The sequence below is a fragment of the Varroa destructor genome, unplaced genomic scaffold (assembly GCF_002443255.2).
Source record: "Varroa destructor unplaced genomic scaffold, Vdes_3.0 BEIS01000005.1, whole genome shotgun sequence".
Lineage (NCBI taxonomy): Eukaryota > Metazoa > Arthropoda > Arachnida > Mesostigmata > Varroidae > Varroa > Varroa destructor.
This window is the reverse complement of record NW_019211458.1, coordinates 4,250,546-4,267,107: the sequence shown is the minus strand read 5'-3', so window position 1 is coordinate 4,267,107 and position 16,562 is coordinate 4,250,546. Positions and strand designations below refer to the sequence as shown.

Genomic DNA, 16,562 nt, shown 5'->3' with positions numbered 1-16,562 from the left:
CTAGAAATATTATGATTTTAAGTTTAGCGGCTTTCTATCTTGGGTTTTGTTCAAAACTAAAGAGGTCCAATTGAACCAGCTTTTTTGGTTTCACCCTGGAAAAACCTACGGGCACGATAGAACTGATCGGTCTAATACCTTTTCTTTACAGCGAAAGTATTGCTTTTTCCCCATATATCATGATACCCATTTGGTTGGTCATAATCCAACAGCAGTAACTTCATGTTCTCCTTTCATTTTTGAAAGCAGCATCAGGTTTATTTTTCCACAGGGAATAATGTTAATTTGCGCAAAAGCGGCCAGTTTCATCCGCATTGATATATTGAAATTTGCGTGAACAAGAATGCTCGGTGTGTGGTAGGAAAAACTGCTTCTACAGTGCACCAGCAGCACACAGTTTGAAGTATTTTTATGTCTCCGGTATCACTATGGTAATTTTCATTGCTGCTGGAAGAAAATGATACACAGTAGTGGTTAATATTGATACATACTATTAGTCATTTCTAAACTGTCTAGTTTTTTTTGGCTCTTGCACAATTAGTTCACGTAGACAAAAATAATTCATTGAAAGAAACTGCTCAGCAACATAATTACGACATAATCGTTGTAGAGCCGTGTCGCCATATTATGAAACCTAAACATTTTGAAACATGTTTATGTACACAGGTATACGAATCAAACGAAAGCCCCATCTAGAGTTGGGCAGCCTGGTCACCTTATTATCATATATATATACATATACATATTATTATATATATATATATATATATATGGTAAGACCTGAATTCGGCAGTGATAGCTACGGCTCACGCATCACCCGAGCGCGACCCCTGGAGCTCTTAGAACGTTTCATTGAACTTTCACTAGGGGATCGCACTATCAACACCGATATCAGTACTCTAGATGGCCTGGTACGTCCGCCATTTTGCCCCAGCTTGCTCGAATATCGCCTTTGTGCACCTGTAGCCGCGCCCTGGCCTACGTCGACACTGACAGCCTAGACAAGACCGAAAGTGACAACCTAGAGGTGGCCTTTGGTACGTCCGTCGGGCACCCGCTAAACATACCTCCGTTACTCTACCAAAAGCCTACTTTCAATCAAGGGTCGGGACACGCCGACAGGAGCAATGCACATTCAACAGACAGTGAAACATGACACGGTCTGGCAGACTTATGCTGTGGATGAGAGCCCTAGGGGGCCGTTGTGACTGTCGATCCAACCCAAGCAAAGAGGATTAGCACTTCCGTCAATGTTGCCGGATGTTTTTAAGAAACAATAATACACTGTTCCAGGTACCTTGAGTCAGTGGGCTTCCGTGCTGCCGAAAACACGTACAGACTACCTCTACTTACACAGAGCGCAATGCACCAAAGAACAAGCCTCCTAACGCGATCTTCCGACAAGCCGTGTAAATTTTTACAAATCTATTTTAAGGACTCCCAGGACAGCGCGAAACGTCGCTTATTATATTATACCTTTGCCCGAGCTCTGTTATCGTTAAAAGTCTTGAAAATTGTCTTATACGAACTAGTCTATACATTACAATATCGAAGAAATGTAATGCAGACCTTCAAGATGCTCGCATCATCATTGAGTCGGACAGGCGGCCAGTGAAAGCTTAGGCAACGAGCGACATGTAGCACCTAATCAGTTGACGAGGTCAGACTAACTGTCTAATCCGGCTCAGCTTTGAGTGTCACATTAAAAATTTTCCGATATCCTAATAGGCAAAGGTCGTCTTAACACGCACTTGAGTAGACCGCGATTTATTTCTGAATCACATGGATTGCATAACTGCTTATAATACGTCGTATTGCTCGCGCGTGGGAAGGACAACTGGTGTTTTTCGTGGCGGATGACACAGAACAGGAAACTGATTGCCGTTCGGTACTACGCGTACCATATAGCCCGCGCCAGTTCATTTAATAATATCCTCTATGCAAGGCGATTGTTTCGGCGGTACGTTACGAAGAAGGAAAAACCTTTCTACCTACGGATGAACACACCACACAAGCTACTATCTATCAAGACCTTTTTAACGCAGTAGATAGTGACTTAGCCAGTTGGATCGCTATATCTTCTCATTTTCCTTTAGGGTGGCCCTCTATATACGCCTGAGTCAGACCATGATGCCGCTATGTATATTCGCACTTAAGGCAACGAGTCTTTTCCCCATTATGATTTACAATACTTGAAATTGTATCGAGCTTCACTAAAGGCTCAAGGATCACGTGAACATAGTTCTTCAATTGAATAAAAAATCCGTCCCATGCATGCATTTGGGTCTGTAATTGCGTATTTGGCAGTAAAGGAAGGGCTGCTAAAGAATTCCCATATGTACAAATCTTTCTTTAGCTAGCACACGAGGCCCTAATCGCATGAGTAGTACACATTAATTCATGCTGAAATAACCGATTCGGAAGCAGACTTAACCTTTATAGATTAGTGCTTAAACGCATGACATACGGCCGCTTTACACAGTGACATCGCCGTGCAAGGTAGCCCCTGCACAAAGAGAATTCCTTAATCACAAAGACACACAAAGCACAAAGAGAATTCGTTAATCGCATACTTTATGCCGACAATGCCCATCCAACGTGCAAATGGCGTTCACCAGAAATGGGCGGCTTTATAGGCCACAGAAAGAGTGACCACGGGAAGAATTACGCAATTACCTACTAGTGGGTTGTGCCGTACAACACCTACCTTCTGAGAATCTAAGACTGTTACCTCTCAACGACTGCTACATTATAAAGAGTTATGTTTCTCGGTCTAGTCAATTGACTTGTGCATCACCAAATATACGCTCGAAGGATGGCATAAAGCCATGTTTCAATCTAGACGAGATCAAGCAGTACCTCAATAGACCATACGTTGGCTCCTACCAGGCGGTCACACAAATCTTTAATTTTCTTATTATTTATTATCTTATTAAGCGTTTTAAAAGCAAGATGTTTTTCCGCAAGGATTTGGTATGCGATAAACCTACAACGCCTGCCCAACAAAGTTAATATCGCTCCTGTCTCTGTGTCAGTAGGGTGAGTTTACCAAATCATTGCTTTCTGCAGACACACTCAGGTATAAACCTGGGCAAATCGCACCTGAATCGATAGAGGGAAGATGTGGCGATCCCACATCACCATCTGTAGTACTTATCAAGCAAGCACTCTTGGCTGCCACTATACAGCAAACTCGCGTTGGGACGAGACTTGCTAAATGCTCTTCCCATTCTATAGCATTAATACACCAACTTCCTTCAATGCGCTGAGAATACATGATTGTGTCCTTTTTGCTACTTTCAAAGAATTATACGCAGAGAAGGGCCTCCTTGTAGAAGATCAACACTGGCCGCAAACTGCACACGACGTCACACAGACACAGGTTCCCGAATCTGTTTGAGACGTCTTTGTTATTACTGTTATTTTCCTATTGACTGGGAATATTACGAACCCATTACACCTGTAGAATGTACTGCCAAGCAGTTTCGTATAGTACCCCAGGCCATGACTCGGACTCCGTTCCTATAACTCCGGTTCCTGCAAATCAAACTCAGAAAAGAGACTCAAAAAGTCCAATGAATTCAATAAAGCTTTAGTTGATTTTAATCTGGCTAGCCTAAGCGAATACAAACATCGGAGATCCAATATGATCTCGTCGAACAGTTCGGAAAATGCTTTTTATATGGACAGCAGAGAGTAGTCTACAATGATGTCTGCGAGCGTCTATGCACAGTTAGACGAAAAATGGTTCTTGTCGGCGCACCTAGTGTTACAGGAAAAATTTTTTTCTTACGAGCTTAATCTTGACACGACTGCACACAAATACAATATTGGCTCTAGCTGTTACACCGCGACAACATTAATGCCCGGCAGCCACACTGCCCATACCGAAGACCACTTGTTTACTTCCGAAGATCTGCTTCACTCAACGGCACCCAGTTAATATAAGGATAAGTGCTCCACGATTAGACGAAGTCTTCCAAGGCCACCAATTGTGTGCCCACTTATATACGCCCTGCAGGTGTCCCTTTCGACGGAATCTTATCATTATGCTCAGGCGACTTGCGCCAACTACTACACATTGTACGGTGCGGTGAAGTACATTTGGCGACATCAAGGACGCCTGCACCAAACAATCACAGCTAGAGAGACACTTCCACCCATGGAAGCATATTGTGTACTCCGGCTTCTTGTCTGATCTATATATATGAGGATAGGTGCCAACTGCACAATTACGCTGCTCAAGAATATTTTTGTTCAGGACGATTCAGTTGCAGAGTGTATTGATCTCATTTGTTCGTCCCATCACATCTGAAATTCCTATGGGCACATTTGCCGACAGGCGTATATTAGTTTTCATTGACAGAATAGTCAGAGCCATTTAACGTGGAGTGCATCGCGAAATTCGACGGAAAATTTTGAATACCGCGCATTCAGTTATATCGTGGGTACAGAATTAAAATCTCACTCTTTGATAAAGCAGGTACTGCTTTTGAGGCGACTTGTACAGTTGTGCTTTGCTATAACGGTTCATAAGGCCCAGGGTCAAACGATTGATGGAGTTTTCATTCTACTGTACCGGACAATGATTTGCCCTTCGCACCTTTGTAGTGCGCATTAGATCACCTATTAGCAGCAAAGTTCGGGCTTGGCCAATGCCCACACAGGTACCACCTCGACAAAGGCACCTTCAGTTACCACACAAGGCCTCTCTGTTCTTTCCTTATTACCGATTTTATTGTCTACATTGTGTAAAGTTACGACCTGCTGCTGCGAACGTTAGGTCTACATACAGATGGTCTCGTAGACAAAAATTGTGTCAGGGGTCCGGCCATAAATAATTTACGGCCAATGCCACAGATCAATTACAAACATGTACTCGACTTTTAGTTTCCGCTTAACTCATATTAACGACTTACATTAGTTGATACATTCAACGACGACACAGGTGCGGGGTAAAGCCCGCACGCTTTTTCTAATTGATCCTTCTGAAAGTCTTCGGTAGCTGATTTTAACCCACCCAAAACGATTGTATTAAAAATGGTTTCATTCGAGTGCTTGCTAAAGTTTCATTCCGGGAAAATCTATGCGGAAGATGTGAGTTGATTGGCCAAACATCTTCCTCCTAGAAGAAACGTATCATACAGCGTACATTAATACGTTTCGTCGGTGCAGCAACTTTATCCTTATATCCCATGTTTGAAAAAACCGTTTTACCATTACGATCGTCTTCGCTGGTATACAATAATTGTTGTAAGCACATATGCTCAATTTGTTGCATTAGCATATGTGCTTAACTATCAAGCTGTTTAACTATATTACGAAAATACAATAACTTGTGTTCATTAAGATTATATTCATCAAGATTATAGCCTACTAATTATCCATACTATACAGAAATCATTATGGCCACATCGCCACTTCCGCAAACTAATAGAAATAGGAACAGAGCAAAGCGAGCCTGCAAAAAAGAGACGAATGATCGACATAAAGTAGAATGTAAGAGACAGCACGTTCTCAAAAATAATGAAACAACAGACGCAAATAAAAGACAGGGAGCAGCTTCGTGAAAAACAAGCTCCTGAGCAGAGTGAAAATGATAGTCGATGTCGCGTCGGCACTCGGAAAGACATGTACATCGTACAACGCAAATCCAACGCAATTTACACAACAAGTAAGTAATAACTCTTTTTTTCTTTATTGAATTTTTCATCCTCAAAAGAACATATAATCTTTCATTAATATTACAGGGTCTTAATTGTTACAGAATTGGGTCAGCAATGCCATTTTTTTCACCTACTTCATTAATTTGAACGCTCTTTATAGAGCTGCCCACAAGACAGCATGGAACGATTCCTACAAACTAAGTCGTTTGTGGTGTCGTGTAAAACTTCGAAAGAACGATCCTTACACTCATTATCTAACAACAAAAGAACACAAAAGGATTCAAAAAGACGTGTATTGTTATTGAACTCGATCGATGATCGTCAAGCGGACACTGAAAAATGCAAAATCCTTAAACAGCAGACAAAGTAGAAATTATTGTTCAAAATGCGACGGGATTAGGTATAACGCCGCGGTACATCATCCTACGCTACAGAAGCGATTCTTTTGAACAAAATAATAAAAATAGACAAACGAATAGAAAACGATTCTCAAGATCAGCAATACATACTGTAACTGTTTACAGTATGTATTACTGTTTTCACTAGACGTGTTTCACTATCCTCAAAACTACGGCAAATTGATAAAGCTAAAATCTCAAATTCGACCACGGTTACAACGAGAACCACAACGCTATGATAGTGGTACAACTTCGCTGGGGGTTGTTTGATATAACACAGAACTTCTGAAAACATCCAATTGTCAATTTAAAGCTAAAATATGCTCGAGCCAATCAAGTATATTATGAAATATACAATTAGGAAAATGACAGAGCTATTTTCAAAGTGAACTAAATCGAGGAACACTGCAACATTCGTTTCCTAAATATTAGGCCTTATGATCAGGGGACAGCACACATCCATCGAATGATTACCTTCACACTTGGTGCACGAACAACCAAGTCTTTTTCAAAAAGGTACCTCTACGTAACTAATTGAAAATAATGAAAAACATGTAAGGTTTATGGCATTCACGGCTCCACGGCGCATTCGCAAAATGTTTCGATGCACCCAAATCGTACACCTAGGCCAATAACAAGTGAAACAATAGGATAGAACGGCTAAGAACTTCCAACTTTTTTCACTTACTATCAAAATATACTCTCTTTACACAATATCTCTCTTTACACAATAAATCCGTTATAAAGAAATTGAAATTTTTAATGTCCACATCACTGAAAGTGTCCTCTCTGCAACATCCAAAAGAAGCTAATTTACTCAAAAGACTACTTTTCTACAGCAAACTATAGAAGTCGCCGAACTAACTCAATGTCTCAGGCGAGCCGTCATTTTATGAGTATGTTCATGAAAGAAGTCGTTAACCCGTTCATTTACTGCGCCTTTTTAAGAATGCAATGGCCAAAGAGTATCACCGTGAAGATCTGTTACTGAACAATAACATGATTTTTCCCATCGCTAGCCTTATATCCTCAGGTCAAATTTCGATCCGCCAATCCCCCGATATCAACACTGGGAAAACACCGACTCTTAACAGGAACTGCACATTACTGAACAAAATATTTGTGAACAACTTTAAATGCGCAACAAAGAGAACTCTTCAACGACGTTTCAATTGTCTAGAAGAGGACAGCGGTTTAATGATCTCTGTTGACGCCACAGGAGGAACATGCAAAACCTTTGTGAACAATTTAATTCTAGCCCAAGTAAGGAGAGATAGAGAAGTAGCTACTGCAATAAAATCATGAACAAAGCTGACGCTGACCTTTTTGTTAGACATCGGCGGAGATGGGTTTCTAAAGAATGTTAACAAGGAGATTACATTCTATGGCACAATGCATCGATCTTAACTACCTACGGACATTCAAATTCGATATACGTACTTGTCAAAAAATGCATTTTAGTTCCTGTAGACCGAATAGTCCGGGGTGTTAACATTACTCGCATGGAAAGGCTCTCTGGATATCTCAAGGAATATAACTGGTAGCAACACATTTCCCCCCGAAATTTGCCTATATACTTAAGATCTCTGGACTGTCACACATAACTAGCAACTAAAAAATACTCACTGATCTTTTTTTTATCAGAAACTTGAATCCTCTGGAACTCTGGAATGCGACAAACATCATTATTTATAACCTATACAAACATCTTCCTGTAGCGAAAACTGCAAGTCGAAGAACTACATTGTTGCTTTACGTCGCGTGCGGAACTCCCAAAACATCATTATTTAAAAAAAAAAAACTAAGAAACAGCAATAGAACTAAAAATCTTTGAAGCATTGTAAAAATTTTCTTGCAATAAGGCTTCTGTAGGGAATCACTTATTCATAAATTTACAAACAACTACTTTAATTCACGTATGTATGGCGTAAAACTAGAGGGATTAGAACAGTTCGATGGTCAACGACGTTAGCTCCATGCCAACGGCAAATAAATCATCCAACACGAACACTTAATAAAACAAGAGCAAAATTAAACGATTTTTTTCAGGCTTTTTTGATCCGGCTAATTTTGGGCAGGTCACTAGAATTAAACTAAATTAAACGTAGGATGAAGCCGATGAAGTTTTGCTGGGGAAAGTTTCTTTTCTATAATAGAATTTAACAACTTTCTTGTTTTTTGCGATCTATGCCCTTTTATGCATCTTTTTACGTATATCTTTGGGACAGTTATTGGGCTAAGATGTTCTATATTTTCAATGCCGAATGTTTACACAAAGTCTTTGTAGAGTTTTTAACGCCAACCAAAAACTTTTGATGAGCTTAACTAAAACTAAATATACCCCTATTTTTGAATCTCCGTTTTCGGGTTGGGAATGCTCCCAAAACGCGAAAACTTAAGGAAGTATTCCATGTAAAAAACGTTTTACTTAACGTCAATTTAAGATCTCGACGAGCTTAGTAAAAATGCAATACATGTTCCCATTTGTAACACTGATATTTGGCGCTAAAATTGTCAAAAATCTATTTAGAAGTTTGTCCCGCCTATGTTAGAGTGGAATAAGAATGCGTTTCGAAAATGTTAAGCAAGTACAACTCGTCGCATCAGCCACATCGTTCTAATCGGCACTTGTAGGAAACCGCTCAAAAAATATTTTTTTTTAATAATTTTTTTCGATTCGACGAATTTTTCTTGTTTAGCAAGAACAGAAGAAAAGATGTTTAGCATCTTTTCAAAAAAATTTTAGGAGAAACAAAATATTAAAAACATGTTTTCCACGCAAGGTGCGACTTCTTTTATGCCTGTCCATTACACAAATCAAACTTCATTTCAAACTCAAAATAAAAAAAGATTTGTCACAGGATTTAAGATTTACCCTAAAGGAGGTAACGAGCAGTGAGATATCTATTTCCTGCAAAGCGAGTGACACACGGTTTTATTGTTAAAGGTTCTCCACCGAAAGCAGTCTTCTCAAATAACGCGTATTCCGTATATTTCGATCGTAACTACTTTGAAGTCAAACAATATAAGGTCCGTTTCAAGGGAGGGGTAACGGGGAAGTTTGATCGCCTATGCGGCCCACACTGTCTCCTTTCACCTTTCGATGGTATGTGCAGTGAAGTCTCTGCCGTTCGCGGAGACCAGCAACCTCAAACACAAATACAAAAAGCAACCTGGCGAGATACAAGGTCTTAGTGGCCGCTATTTTACCTTCTCTTTCAAACTTTTATTCCGTTTATGGTCGGCGTCAAGTCTGTGACAGCCCGGCTAGAGTTTGCTGCACTTGGAACCTTTCCGATCCGTATATCTTTCAGCCCTCTGCGACTGACTTTTTTAGCCAAGATGATCACTCAGTAAGATGAGGAATGAGAATGGGCTTTTAGGTTGCTTTCCTAAGGCAGTTGTCCGCATGAAGGGCGAAAGCTCGGCCACTCCGTCATTGATAGTGATCCTGTTCTGCTGCGTAACCGCAGCGAATAGGTTGGGCATATTCATGGAGACATCCACCGCGGTCAACTAAGTATAACCTTGTCCCTGGACGCTAAGTCGAAGGATGTTTTAAAGTCGACGTACACCACGTATTACGCGGCGTGGCTGTTGCGTTCTTAACGTCGATTATCCGGATCCTGCATGCCGTTCCTATGAAACTTTTTGGCCCATGTCTCTCTGTTGAGATGACGGGTACGCTTTCTAAATAGCTATCCAGTCTTAGTCATAATGCCAGAAAGTAGCTTATAACAATCCTATTCTTCGTTATTCTTTGACGTGGTCCAACTGGCCTTTTCCTTTAGGGCTCACTAATAAAATAGTACCAATATATAAAGATTAAATAGTGCCGATTAGTACGATGCCAGAACGATGGCGCATCTTACATAGTCGCTGCAGACACTATCTGGACTGGGGGCTTTTCTGTTGCGTAGGCTCATAAGACCTTACATTAGTTACCGCACTGTGAATTTTTGTAAATAAACCTTGTTGAAGGATATCGCGTTGCATTGAGATCCCATTCCCCCACTACAGAAGAAAAAGAGTATTGTGCGTGGTATCGTATCCTTTAACGCAAACATCTCCAAAAAGTGACTTATGAGGGCAGAGGGACCAATAAAGCAAGGTGCAAAGTTCCGGTGATGAGTTTAAAGTCTCTTAAGGTATTGTTGCCTTTGCAACACGTACATAGATCACCTTAAAGATAGGTGCCAAAGAATAGAAATCAGGCTGGACTTTAGCCATGACTCTTAAAACCATACGGACAGGACCGTCAAGTATAGTTGAATCACAATTTGTGCCTACGGAAAAGACTGAGGGGCTGTATCGTAAGCTGAACCACAATCAGGTGCTGCTAGTGCTCCATTGGGATTGAACAGCCAGCAATCATATATCGCGAGCGAGCCTTCAAAGTATCTAATGAGGCTGCGTTTAAATGACCGGGCGAGTTGTCGACAATGATCAGAGGAGAGGCCAAATGAGAGGACAATGTTTCCGGCCAGAGTTTCTCCTTCAGTGCGCACGTTTATTTTAAATCAGTCGTCCGGACGTGAACTTGAGAATTAACCGCTGTCCACGTAACGCGATGACATTATTCTCTATTAAATACGGTTCGAAATCACTTATCACCCAGTGGAGACATACGTTCTACGAAAATAAGTTGTTGTAGAGCGAATATGTCTCCATTGGGGCGGCTCCCTCCGTTGCTTTCTAGTGGAGGACAGTATACGAAATAGAAATGCGGGTGCTCAAGTCTCCATTAGCCCGAGGATGTCTACGCTGCCCTTAACCTCCAGAAAGAAGAGCTTCGGCGTAGCAATGCCTTTACAGTGTCACTGTAATTCTTAGTGTCCCACTATGCTGTAAGCTCCGTGATCGTTCTCGTGAGCGACTGCGTTGGTTTAGTGTTATGTACTGGAGTCCTACCTCTAGTCGTGTGTATAATATAGCATTGCATGTTACTGTTATAACATGCTATGCTATATGAACTACAGTGTCTCTACTTCACCTGGCGAAAGTAAATAAGGTGATTGATTGATAAAATAAGCAGGTTTTTCCAGTAGTGCTGTAAAACGCAATATATATAAAAAATATACGCCAACATATATTTAAAAATTACACCGTACACGTATAACGGAATTACATTTAGGGAAGCCTGTCTATGTTTGAAGCCAGTACCTGCCTTACGAAGTCCTCGTCAGTTGGGGCGGGTGGGCCGTAGTCAACTATTCGGCTCCGTGCTACCTTTTCCGTCGGCGGTTCTTTAACGGTGGGGTGACTTGTTTTTTTTGAAGGTAACCCGGCTGCTGCAACGTGCAACTCTGAAAGCCAGGAGGAGCTGGCTAGGCTTGCTATTAAAAGCCTCTCGTGTTTTTTTCACCTATGGCACTTCACCTATCTTCTGGCTCCTGCCCCTTCCGATTGTCAGAGTTTCTACATTAAAAAAGGCTTTGTTCTCTAATATTTTAGGAACTACCCGATTATCTCACCTTTTTAGCTCTACCATCCACTCTCAACGACTGGGCAATGTGATATGGAAAGTGGAAGAGCCGAGAATGCTGCATTTTACTGACCCGCGTTCTCCATAATAATATCATATGCCGTTTTGCAGTTATGTATGAAGAGAGGAATGGAAAGCATAGGTTCTTTTGGTCCGGGTCGAAAGATAACTAATGTCTTGTAAAAACACAACGCCTGTGTCTTTCGAATTTCATGCATGTAAACACGACGGATGTACGGCTGTACGGATAGTCATCGGCTTTTTTTTAATATTCTCTCAGCACGGGCCCTAGCCTGGCTGTACGATGCTGTCTACCGCCTTACCATTAATGGTTTTTCGTGGCGGAGGAAGAATCGGGTTGTTCAAATGTCTCTCGCTCTCATATTTCAGCGGTGCCACACGCTCCTGTATCATTTGCTCCTTCACCATTCAATGAAACAGGAATATCACGAGTCATTCATTCTTCATTATCGTAGTTCTGTTAATTAGTCTGATGCATAACCTACAGCGCCACTTCCCTGGTGGGTCGACTATCGAAAGTTCGCTTATGTTCGTTGTTCGTCCTACTGATATTGCTTTCAATCCAACGATAGAATTTAGCGAGCTGAGTAAATATGCTTCCTTTAGCTTTAGATAGTTATAAATCTGATAGGTGTAATTATGGTCCCATAACCGAACTATTTATTTAGCGATAGAAAAATAGCTAAAACCGAATGTGGTAGTCTTTCAGGTTTCAGGTAGTTTTCGACCAGGTTACACAGTAATGTAACTTTTTTGACATGGAAATCTTCCAAAATAGTATTTTCCAACCGAAAGCTCTTGATGAAGTGAACTTATGTTCAATGCATATTCATTTGCCTAAATATCAGTCCTCGGCCGATCGAAAGATAAAATCTTGAATGGTGTTTTATGAAAGGGTTTTTTTCTTGGCGGCAATCAAACTGCAAAAGAATGCAATACATATACCTACACCTACAATTGATTTTCTTGGACAAAAATTGTGATATTCACAATGGTCGTATCTGTTTGTCCATGTAAAAACAGGGTGAACTTGCGTTTCCATTTGTCTTTTGTGTAAATTTGTAATAAATGGCGATTGAAAAATTTAAGCGGCGAATGTACGGTAGACTTTCGTCTAAAAAATCTCTAATTAATTTCTGAAAGAAAAAATGTTGAAGCGTGCAAAAAATATTTGTCAACGCAAATGTCTTTTCTGGTGACGTCCCTGGAATAAAATCGACGCATCAACCGAAACATGTCTAAGATATTCGCTTTTTATTTAATATAATATACGTAACTACTGATGTACTAAAAAATTCCAAGAGCTTCAAGATTTGGTGAGGTCTTAGAAACAGAATCAATGCATCTACTACACTAAAATGTGTAAAATCATGAAACGTTTATTAGAACATTTAGTAAAATACATAACCACTTTATAGAGAAAAAGGAAAACATTTAAGCATTAGCGACATCTCGGGAATGAAACCAAGCTTGATTTAACATAATATGCGTAAAGTTTTTGAGCTAGGAACAAAATCAACTAGCTAGTCGACTATCAATTGCAGCATTACTGAAAATGGGCCAAGGGCCGACTTGACACCTAATTATTCACCGTGCTTTCTGGGAACAGGACTCAACCAGGACTAACCAACAAACACGACCAAAACGACAACACGAACAACATTTACGTTATAAAAATGTACCAAAAGGCATTTAAGGAGCAAGACAAATTCACTGATTGACTGAACCCCCTGGCGAACATATTGAAACACCCACAAGGGTAATGTGTTAGGCTGGGCATAGCAGTTGCAACAGGATAATTATTAGTATGTACTCGACCTATAGTTTAGTTAAGTTCTGAGAAACTAAACAATCCTCGGCAAGTCAGGCCTAACCATAGCCCGTGCGTCCGTTTAGTCTATTACCGAAACTGTGACCGCCTGTTTGGGTCAGATTGGGGTGAACTTATCGCTAACATTTATTCTATGAAACAACTGTGTAGGACTGAATCGAATTGAATGACTGATTTTTTTCCGGGAAAGATTTTTTTCATCCCATGGAACATACTAGTAATTTGTGCAATCTGGTCGTTTTGCGATTTTTGTTTCCTAGGAGATTTTTTACACGAATCCGTTCGCACTGGCCAGAATAGACTATATTTTGATCAAAAATGTTTATCTACTTAAGAAATGATAGCCTCGTGGGGATCTATATAGAAAGAAGCGTTTTTCTTGCTAACTGAAATTTATCGCCGAGGTAAATTACAATGCAATGCAAAATTCATATTTCAGCGTACAAGTAGTCAAAAACCCATTCAGTAGCGCATCTGGTCCACGTGCAATGAAGAAAAAATTTGTTAATGGATTGGATTGAGTGAAGACAGGCACTTGAATTCTCGGTTGGCATATTTATTTCGTATCTGGAAAATCAAAATGACTTTTAATGTCAAATAGCTACATATTTTCAATTTCGCATTTCTCGCTAAAAATAAATTAAGGAAATTTTCACAAGGATCAACTCTATATTTATGTTAAACTCCATTTATGCATAGCACTCCTCTTTAGCTGATCGAGATCTACCAATTAGTATGAAGAATACTTCCCCTTACATGTAACACCATGTTAAACTTTCACCCTTAAAACTGCATTTCGGACTCGAAGACTGAGAACAAGATTTTAGTCCATATTAAGAAACACTACGTACACTTACGTCAAAAATCTAATATTCTCTATTCTCTATAACATTCGCTATTCGGCCTTTTTCAGGCCAAAACATTTTAGCTGTAAAAGGGTCTATCGCATTTTACTCAACTCGTCGAGACCTATCGATCCCTGTAAAGAATTGACGTCATCAATATGGTACTCTACAAGAGAAAATTTTCAGTGTTTTGGTATTTTTGGCAACATAATTTAAAGAATGTTTTAATTTAAAGTGTTCGCCATGTCAACTGTCGTAATCTTCCAATTTACACTTATCGAGAATTTGTCTAGGAATGCACTTTTACCCTACCGTGACGTGAGCAAAATAAATCCTGTATGAGTTTCTACGCCAAAATATCCGTTTTAGGTATACGAATACGATTGAACTCAGCTTTCTTTTAATAGGGGACTTTCTATTAATATCAAGAACGGTTTCTTTCACAAAAGTTTTCGCCTTTTACGGGGCATTTGGGTATAGAGACATTTATTGTATTTTTGATTTAACTCGAAAGAGCTTTCAGTAAATGTCAAGAATGACGTCGGTGAGAACATTCGACTATTACTTTAATAATAATCTTTTCGACGAAAATTTCATTAATACAACTCAACTCAGCCTCTATAACAACTTCTTCATAGACATTTATAATCGATTATGGAGAATAACTGCAGAAAACAACCGATTAGCCAAAATGGCTTTATGGAAAAAAAATCCCTTTGGAAAGACGTATTCATTCAGTCGGCTCCACTTTATGCGCTGTTCTATTCGAAATAAACTTAGCAATTAGAGAAATATTTAGCCGCTTCGATTTAGGTCGAACAGTCAAACAAACGGCAATTTCAGTAGTACATAAATAGGCTAGATGGACTCGCGGGGTTTGCGCAATGCGTGTTTTGTCGTTGATTGATCTTACTTATAGTTATTCCATTGCAACTCCCTGCTCTATCGAACCAGTTACCTCTGTAATAATTTACTCGTTAAGGAAATCAACCAACTCGAAAGCGAAAATATTTATCTCGCTCGTAATGTTTATAAATTCTTTTGAAATATTTAGGAAATAGTTGGATCAAGAAGACTGACTCTATCCTCGGGACGTCGCCTTCAGTATTTTCGGCTTTCCTTTTTTGTAATAACAAGTTACAGTAAATATTTCACGATGATTTTATCCGTTTCACCTCTATTATTCGTATTGACTCTGTTTCGTCACCAAAGCTAGAAAATGTTATCGTTTGTATTATTTTTTTGGTAATAAATAGGTACATAGATGAAGTCATAAATATTTGTTTTAACCAAAAACAAGTCTCAAAAAGCATGTTATAATGCGTTCAGGATGTCACCAAATATAGATAGAAAAAAAGATAGTAAATATTCACATGCTTTTTGACATTTTGGCATTAAAAAATAACTTAAAATATCCTTACTTTTTCTAAATGTTTCAACAGACGCTCTGTCACTGCAGTTATTTCAGCATGCTTTTCTAACCTTTGAATAGGGTTACAACCATCAAAAATACTGCTCGATCGTACACACATATTTACAGGCGCTCGGTTTTTGTTCTCTTAAGGCGGTGTTGCATTACTTCTTATTTCAGTTATAATTTGCTAAATTTGGTACAATAGCCTTGTTTTCTTAACTCAGTTGTTTTATAAGCTTATGTCAGTGATGCAGTGAAATTCTCCTGCGCTGTTTTTGCAGCGATTAGTGACCCTTAGGGAAAGGTCCGCTTTCCTATTGGTATGTTGTAATAACTTCATGACTCAACGCACTCATATCATGTATTGTGCTATTTAAACAAATTGCTGAAAGCATCCATGCTGTTAATGTGAGGCCACATACATTCTCCTCTGAATTAAGAATAAAGGTTCCAGTAATTTCAGTAACAGATAGGCAATACTCTAGACGGACGCACAGCATAATAGTTTAAGGATAACTATTTACATAGTACAAGTTGAACACACGTATTCTAGTCAAGTTTCTAGAAATGTTTCTGTTGATTTCCGATTATATACAAGGCACCAGTGTGAGATCTAATACGGACATCGTACTCTTTCTCGAATATTCCCGATGTCTCATTTAAACGTGAATTAGTTTGACATTCTGTCCCACATAACCCGTCCTCTCATTCTTAACTAATCGCATTTATGTCCCCCCCCTGCATTTATGTAGACCCTCCCTGGGACAAATACCGCTACCCAAAACCTTTACTAGGATAGATTAGACAGATTTTGTGCCTCTTTAGTTTAGCTCATCCGATTCATAGATAATAAGCGTTGATGTGCATTATAGCTGTGTAATTAATGTAATTAATTAAACCTG

At 39.6% G+C, this 16,562-nt stretch overlaps 1 long non-coding RNA gene across 2 annotated transcripts in view; it reads left to right on the top strand.

Annotated features, from left to right (window-relative positions):
- The first annotated feature begins 5,518 nt into the window (after positions 1-5,518).
- Positions 5,519-16,562, top strand: part of LOC147755194 (uncharacterized) — a 48,330-nt gene continuing 37,286 nt past the window's right edge. For both annotated transcript variants that reach the window (XR_015328956.1, XR_015328958.1), the window contains exon 1: positions 5,519-5,674. This is a non-coding gene — a long non-coding RNA (uncharacterized LOC147755194). The remainder of the gene's footprint in view (positions 5,675-16,562) is intronic.